This window comes from Delphinus delphis, chromosome 6 (genome assembly GCF_949987515.2).
Source record: "Delphinus delphis chromosome 6, mDelDel1.2, whole genome shotgun sequence".
Taxonomy (NCBI): Eukaryota; Metazoa; Chordata; class Mammalia; order Artiodactyla; family Delphinidae; genus Delphinus; species Delphinus delphis.
Genome location: NC_082688.1, coordinates 6625981 through 6633454, shown reverse-complemented (window position 1 = coordinate 6633454; position 7474 = coordinate 6625981). Strand labels below are relative to the sequence as shown.

Genomic DNA, 7474 nt, shown 5'->3' with positions numbered 1-7474 from the left:
CTCCTCCCCTTTCCCTCCTCCCTGGAGGCTGCAGAGGCGAGCTGCCCTGAGCCAAGTGGGCCTGGAGGACCTGACCTGACCCCCCCTTCCTCCCTGACCACTCCCCCAGCCTTTTGATATGTCAGCACCCACTGAGAAGACCCCCCCATCTCCCCTCTGTTAGCTGGGTTCTAGTGTCATGGGGCCATTTGCTGGCTGTATGGGGTGGACAGGGCACCTCCCCTCTCTGAGCTTAGTTTACTCATCTATAAAATGGGGTTATGACACATCTCCTAGAGTCGCTGGTAAGAAATGGTGGTATAAACGTGAAATAAGCCCCCAACACGCTTCGTTCTGGGCGACAAGCCCAGGCACTCCTCATAAAGTCTCCCATTTTATCCTCTCAACAAGCTAGACGTAGGATCTGCCCGGGTTTATACGGGAGAGGAAACTGAGGCTGAGGTCACGCACTTTCCCAGGCAGCAGGGCTCCAAAAACTGGGAGCAGGGGTTGGTCCTCCCCGGCCAGCTCTCGGGCTCTCCAGGGGCAGGGCCCACACTAGGGGCGTTCTCCGCACCCAAGCGGGGCTCCGGGTGCCAGGCCCACGGGACGGGGCGGCCAGCGCGGGGGCCGGGGCCAAGCTGGGGAGAGCGGGTTGTAGTGGGGGGGGCGCCTGTCAGCGCGGGGTCGGCCTTGGGTCGATACAGCGGCGGGATGAATGGGCGAGGAGAGAGCAGAGAGGCAGGGCGGGCGTGGGGGGGGGGAGGGGAGGAGGAAGTGGAGGACGGCCGAGGGGAGGGGAGGGGAGGACGGCAGGGGAGGGGAGGGGAGGCAGGGCCCGCCCCCTCCCCCTCCTCCCCTCACCCCGCCCGGCGGCCCCTGCCCGGGTCTGCAGCTTTCAGCGCAGAGCGCGGCCCCGCGGCCCCGCCGTGGGATCGATAACTAATTTCACCGCAGCAGCCGCCCCAGTTTTTTCCCGATAATTGTGCTCCTGCAGCTGCGAGCAAGGCCCCCAGCCCGCGCGCGGCCCCCGCCCGCGCCCGATCAATTGACACCGCCACCGGGCGGCCGGAAAACTCATTTTTCTCTCCCTCCCCGGCTCCCGGTGGGCGCAGGAGAAGCTCCGCCTCGGGCCGGGGCAGGGGGTGGGGGGGAGCGCGGGCCGGTTCCCGGACTGACTCGAGTTTGGGAAGGTTTCCAGGGTATCCGATGCAACCGGAGGGCCTCAGTTTCTCTGTTCCACAAGTAAGGGCGTGGCCGAGGACCTGGGGGCTGGACTGACCCCGCCCCCTCGGCTTTCCCTGGGCGGGCCAGCGGTGCACCTGCCCCCCCATCACTTCTGGGAGGGAGGGCCAACAGCGCAGGCGCCGTGGTCTGGACACGTGGGTTCGAATCCGGCCTCTACCAGTTTCCACTGTGTGACCTTGGACTGGTTCTGCCCTTTGGGCTCTTCCTCTCCGAGCCTCAGTTTCCCCATCTTCCCAAAGGGGCTGGCATAGTCGTCGGTGCGCAGGGTTGTAGATGGGTGTGCGCAAGTGCGTGCCCCATAAATGGCGGTAGTCATTAGAGAGTGGAGGAAATCTTAACTCACTCACTGAGCACCTACTGTGCGCCAGGTACTGTTCTGGGCTGGAGGACAGAGCAGTGATGAAGCAGACAAAAGTCCCTGCCCTCGTGGAACTGACCTTCTAACGAGGGCATGAACGATAAACATGTAAGTGAAGTAACTAGTGAGAAGACGAGAAAAGCCATGGAGAAAAGTAAACTAGGGCGTGTGGCATAGGGTGTGAGGAGGGGTTGCAAGGGCAGTGCAGCCCCCCAGGACCAACTGAGCAGGGCTTCATTGCCAGAGGCCCCTTTGCAAAGCTCTGAGCTGCCCCCTTTGCAAAGCTCCCAGCCTGCTGTCTGCTCAAGGTCAGGGAAAGCCGCAGACTTGGCATTCTCTGAGAAGGGTGGGCAGGAGGAAGGAGAGCAGAGCGGGGAGAAGGCGAGATGGGGGGGTGTCTAGAGAGAAGGGGGGTGTGCAGACGGAGAAGGGAGGACAGAGCTCCAATGGCCAGGAGGCCTGGAAGTTAAAGGTCGGACGGGACTCAGGTAGCCAGCCGCCCCAGCTGGGCCACGGAGGCTCAGAGAGGGGCAGAGGCCTGCCCAAGGCCACAGTACATGTGGGGGTCAGAGGTGGGCTCCTGGGTCTTGGCTCCAGACCCTGCAGAAGGGTGAGAAGGGCCAGAGAAGAAGAGAGAAGAGAGGAGAGACTCACGAGGGTAGGGAGGGGTGTGGGCAGCCCAGAGGCTGGGTCAGAGGGGGGCTGGGAGCTTCCTTGGAGCAACATGGGTTGTGTTAGGACATCTTCGGGAGGACTGGGAATGACTCGGAATGACTCAGGGAACCCAATCTGCTGACCAGATTCCCTCCGCCCCACCTCGCCTCCAAACCAGTTACCCAAATCTGACAGAGGAGTCCTAAGGCTTCTGCATGATGGTGGGTGAGTCAGGCAGGGGGCGGGGCCCTTGGCTGCTGGGGAGGTGGGCTGTTCTGGGGCTGAACAAACCTCAGGACATGCCCCCTGCCTCAGTTTCCTCATCTTGAAAATGGAGTTAGTGGTGAAGTTCTAAGGTTCTGTCTGTCTCCTTCCCTCCGGATTCCTGGCACACCCAGCCCCATCACGGGGTTGAGAGCAGTGACTCGGCAGAAATGAAAGCTCGAGACTGCTAGCAACCGAATGAGGTTAGCAGGGGAGGGAAGGGCTGGACTGGGTGGCTGGGATTTGGAACAAACGGAGCTAGGCCGCACCCACCTGTTTGTTTGTCCATCCATCCACCCACCCAGACAGTCATTCAGTCATTCAGCACACACTTAGAAGCACCTACTATGTGCGGGGCAGTATGGAGGGGAGTGGGCATAAGGTCCTGCCTCTCCCATCCTCTCCCTCCCCCCATGACCCCCACGCTTTCTCTCGAGGAGTGGTCGAAGCAGCATTGGACTGGGAGTCAATGTAGGACTGATGTCCCCTGGGTGCCCCTCTGTGCCTCGGCTGGACTAACAACAGCCACGTCAAGGGTCTGGCTCCCAGCATCATGTTCAGTCCCTCAGTTCCCCTAAGGCCAGATGAGGGATCGAAGACCAGGACCCACCCGGGGTCCCACGGCCAGGAGGCTGTGCCTGACCCAGTGCCCTGTCCGCCTGTCCCGAGTCTGGGAGGAATGATTGCCTATCAGGAAGGATCTGAGGATCCCAGGCAGAAACCAGGCTACAGCGTTCAGAGTCCCCTTGTCCTGTCTCTCAACTGGTGGCTTTGTCCACCAGTCATCTCAGAAAGGGCCTGTGTGGGTCAGCCTAGCAGCTGCCCCTTTGCCCACACCCCATGGTGGCTGATGCCCTGGGAGGCCATCCAGGGCAACTCCAGCCTCCACAGTGAGACCAAGCCTCCCTTTTCAGAGAGATGTATATTCAGTCCGTCCCATCTCTCAGAGCACCATGGCAGATGACATCCAAGGCCTTACAGAATTCTCAATCTGGAGACATGGGATCCCGTCCCCCTGGGCCTTGGACCAAGGGCCCTACTTTATGGCAAGGAAAGAGCACCGTGGGTGTGCAAGCACGGTAGCCACTGGTCTGACCCTGGAGCGATGGGCCTGACGGAACGCTGGGGCAGCCAGCTCGTGCGACACCCTGTGTCCAGAACCCACAGCTAATCAATGGTGCTGTGACCCCAAAAACTAGGACACACGGTCCAGGGACAAGCTGTGGAAATAGGATTGTGCCCGCCTGCATCACTCCAGTGCCTCACTTGTAGATTTGTACTTCTCCTCCCTGCAGCCTGAGATTTTGTCAGAGAAGAGGTACCGGTTCCCTGGGACTGGGTGGGGGTGGGGGTGGGAAAGCTGGAGGGAGGGAACAGGAAGTGGAGGGAGGGAACAGGAAGTGGAGGGAGGGCTCCACCCGGCACAGAATGGGTCTTGCTGAACTCAAAGCTGTGACTGCCGTCTGACCACTTTGGAAGCCTCATGCCAGGGACCAGCAGGCCGAGACGGGAGTTACCGTTCAGGGGTGGGTCAGCTACCCCAGATCCAGCTGCGGGGGCAATAGTTTGCTTCAGTAACAGGCTTGTGTCAAGTCTGCAGGGACTGCGGATGGCCAGCTCCTTTAAGGGGACTCTCATGGGCCGGGCCCAGTGCAGGGCAGGGGCAGAGCTGAGTCCTGCACTGCGTGGACTGTACTGAATACCTTCCCTGCGCTACTTCCAACGTCTTGGCTTTGCCTCTTAATCCAGGCCCAGTGGCGGTGAATAAACAGCCCCTGCAGGGTCTGGCCAGACAACTGCAGGCCAACAGTGCCTCACCCTGAGTGGCATCTCTCTTCCTGCCCTGGGAGTTCACTGATGCCCCATATGGGATGTCCCTCTCCCCATCAGGAACCCGCTCAGAGATCAGCTGTAACACCATTCAGGCCAACCCTTGATCCAAGGGAGACGGAGCTATGGGGTGCCTCCCCCTTCCCCCTTGCTTCCCCCAGGCAGATGGTCCCAAGATGCGTTTCATAAGGAATCTCGGACAGCCCTGGGGGCACCCGGGTTGCCTTAATGGTGAACTCAGGAATGCACATTTGTATTGGTTCTCTGTCCTCTCCTGTTTCCCTCTCCCCTCTCCCCATCCCTCACTCTTGCCCCTGCAGCTGTACTCCCAAACAAACTACGTGTACCTCAGCCTTATTTTAGCCTGCTTTCGGGGAGCCCAGACCAAACAGGTGTTATGGGCAGAATTATGTCCCTAACCCCTCCCCGTGGAATTAGTAGGTTGAAGTCCTAACCCCCAGTACCTTAGATGTGACTATATTTGGACACAGGGTCTTTAAAGAGGTAATTAAGTTAAAATGAGGTCATCAGGATGGGCCCTAATCCAATATGACTGGTGTCCTTCTCAGAAGAGGAGATTGGGACACAGACACGCACAGAGGAAGGATCACATGAAGACACAGCAAGAAGATGGCCGTCTACAAGCCAAGGAGGGAGAAGAAACCAACTCTGCCTATACCTTGGTCATGGGTTTCCAGCCTCCAGGATGGAAGAAAATAAATTTCTGTTGTTTAAGCCATCCGGTCTGTGGCACTTTGTTATGTCAGCCCTGGGAAACCAATACACAGGTATATTCTATTATCGACCCATCTTACAACCAAAGAAACAGAGGCTTTGAGAGGCAAAGGACTCGCTCAGGGTCACACAGCTGGTGAGTAGCAGAGCCCAAATGCAAACAGGGGTCTTTGGGCGGCAGAGTGCAAGCCCTCCACACTAGGGATACTAGGAACCCAGCAAGTCTTCAAACCGCCGCTGGCCCAGTCTCCCCTCCCACGTCTGGGAAGCCCCTCCCTCTATCCAGGCCTGCGCCTCCTTCTCCGGCCTTGACTGTATTGGCCTTGGGAAGCTCCCTCCAGCTCCCCGCCTCTGGGCCTCTGGCTCTGCTGTTGCTGCAGCACTAAGTTTGCCAGCTCATTCCCTCCCGCCTTTCCTCTGAAGTCTGTTCTCCAGCAGCGTTACACACACACACACACACACACACACACACACACACACACACACACACACTCTCACGTGCGCTCTGAGCTCACCTAAGCACTCAGGCTCTTTCTACCACCTTCCCTCATGCCTGCTGCAGACCAGCCACAGAGTGGCTTCGGGGGTGCCCCCTGAAGACCGCACCTCCCTTACTCCCTGTGTCCCAGTTCTGCAGTGAGCACCCTCCTGTCCTAGCTGGGCACTGTGCACAGAGCACCTCACTAACTCCTACCCCCTGCAGCAGGGACTACTATTGTCTCCATTTTCTATATGAGGAACTGAGGCCCAGAGAGGGATATGGCTCTGCCTCAGGATGCACAGCAATGAGAGGTGGGGCTGGAATTCATCCCAAGTCTCAGGACCGAGCTCTCTCCAGCAGAGGCCAAACTCAAAGAATGGGATTAATTCCAAAATGTTGTGGCTACGACGCGGGACTTTCCCTGAGAGTAGGTTATGATGCAGGGCAGAGGGCAGGGACTGGGCATGTGCACCCGGAGGTCATGCCCCTCCCTGCCACTGCCCTGATCCTCCCCCTGTGGGTGTTCCACTCCCCCAAGGACAAGCATGAACCTCCACCCTGCCCACACTCATTATCATGTGGCCGCCTGACGCTGGGCCATGAGGGTGCTATGCAGAGACCCTCAGAGACTCCCACTCGGGGGGTGGCGGGGGATGCTGGCAGTGGTCCACCGTTGTCAAGCACCTCCTGTGTGCCAGGCTCTTAGCTGTGTTGTAGCAATGGAAGGGAGAGGCCGACCAGGGCTGACCTCCAAGAGCACGTGGTCTAGTGGGGGAAACACACACAATGAACTTTCTGATCAGAACAGATGCTGGGAGAGAAAGGCAGTCAGTAATGGGGTGGTTTGACCCAGTCTCAGGAGAGGTTAGGGAGGGCTTCCCAGAGGGCGGGGCCCTAGAGTGGAGATCTGAAGACTGAGTGGCAGTCCTAGCTAAAGAGGGAGGGAACGGCATGGCAGCTTGAGGGAGTAGCATGTGTCCTTCACAGGACCTGTGCAGGGAGGGCCGCAGGGAGGGCCACGGGGAGAAGGGGCAGAGAGAAGGCCTGTGGAGTGGAGCTGGTGGAGGCTTCAGATGAGGCTGGAAAAACTCCCAAGGGCTAGGACATGTGGGGCCCTGTGAGCACGTTAGACTCTTGTCTTTCTGTGGCAGACATTTGTGTTTTGAGACCCCTGCACCAGCTCTCCATGATGGAGAATGGGGTCAAGGGAGGTCGGCAGTGTGTCCGGGGGAGACGACCTGGGGTTGTGTTAGCTGGCATGAATATTAAAAAAAAAAAAAAAAAAAAAGACGCAAAACTCAGCACAGCAGCGACAATAATATCCAGTCCTCACCTGAAACTGACACCACATTTTAAATTAACTACACCCCGATAAAAATGAAAAAAAAAATCCAGTCCTGATTTCAAGCTGGGAGGGACCTCAGAGATTCTTAGTTTGTGGACACACAGTTTTACACACGAGGACACTGAGGCCTGGAGAGAGGAAGTGCTTGAAATCCACATGATTCTGCTGGTTCATTCATTTAATGTACATTTTTTGAGCAATTGCTCGGTGCCAGACACTGTGCAAGAGGCTGGGGACAAAAGTAAGAGCAAGACAGAGCTGTCTTACGGTCCCAGGGTGCACTGAGGCCAAACCTGCATGGTTCTCAGGGCAGGATGGCTACTGGGGAGGAGGGGGGGCGATAACGATATTGACAAAATTATACTCACGAGGGCTTCCCTGGTGGCGCAGTGGTTGAGAGTCCGCCTGCCTATGCAGGGGACACAGGTTCGTGCCCCGGTCTGGGAAGATCCCACATGCCGCGGAGCGGCTGGGCCCGTGAGCCATGGCCGCTGAGCCTGTGCGTCCGGAGCCTGTGCTCTGCAACGGGAGAGGCCACAACAGTGAGAGGCCCGCGTACCGCAAAAAAAAAAAAAAAATT

General features: G+C 58.2%; 1 long non-coding RNA gene across 1 annotated transcript; it reads left to right on the top strand.

Moving 5' to 3' along the window:
• Positions 1-2339: 2339 nt before the first annotated feature.
• LOC132426490 (uncharacterized) lies at positions 2340-5060 on the top strand. The gene is made up of 4 exons (XR_009519708.1): positions 2340-2460; positions 2638-2706; positions 3703-3821; positions 4903-5060. It is a non-coding gene; the product is annotated as an uncharacterized lncRNA (long non-coding RNA).
• Positions 5061-7474: the final 2414 nt, after the last annotated feature.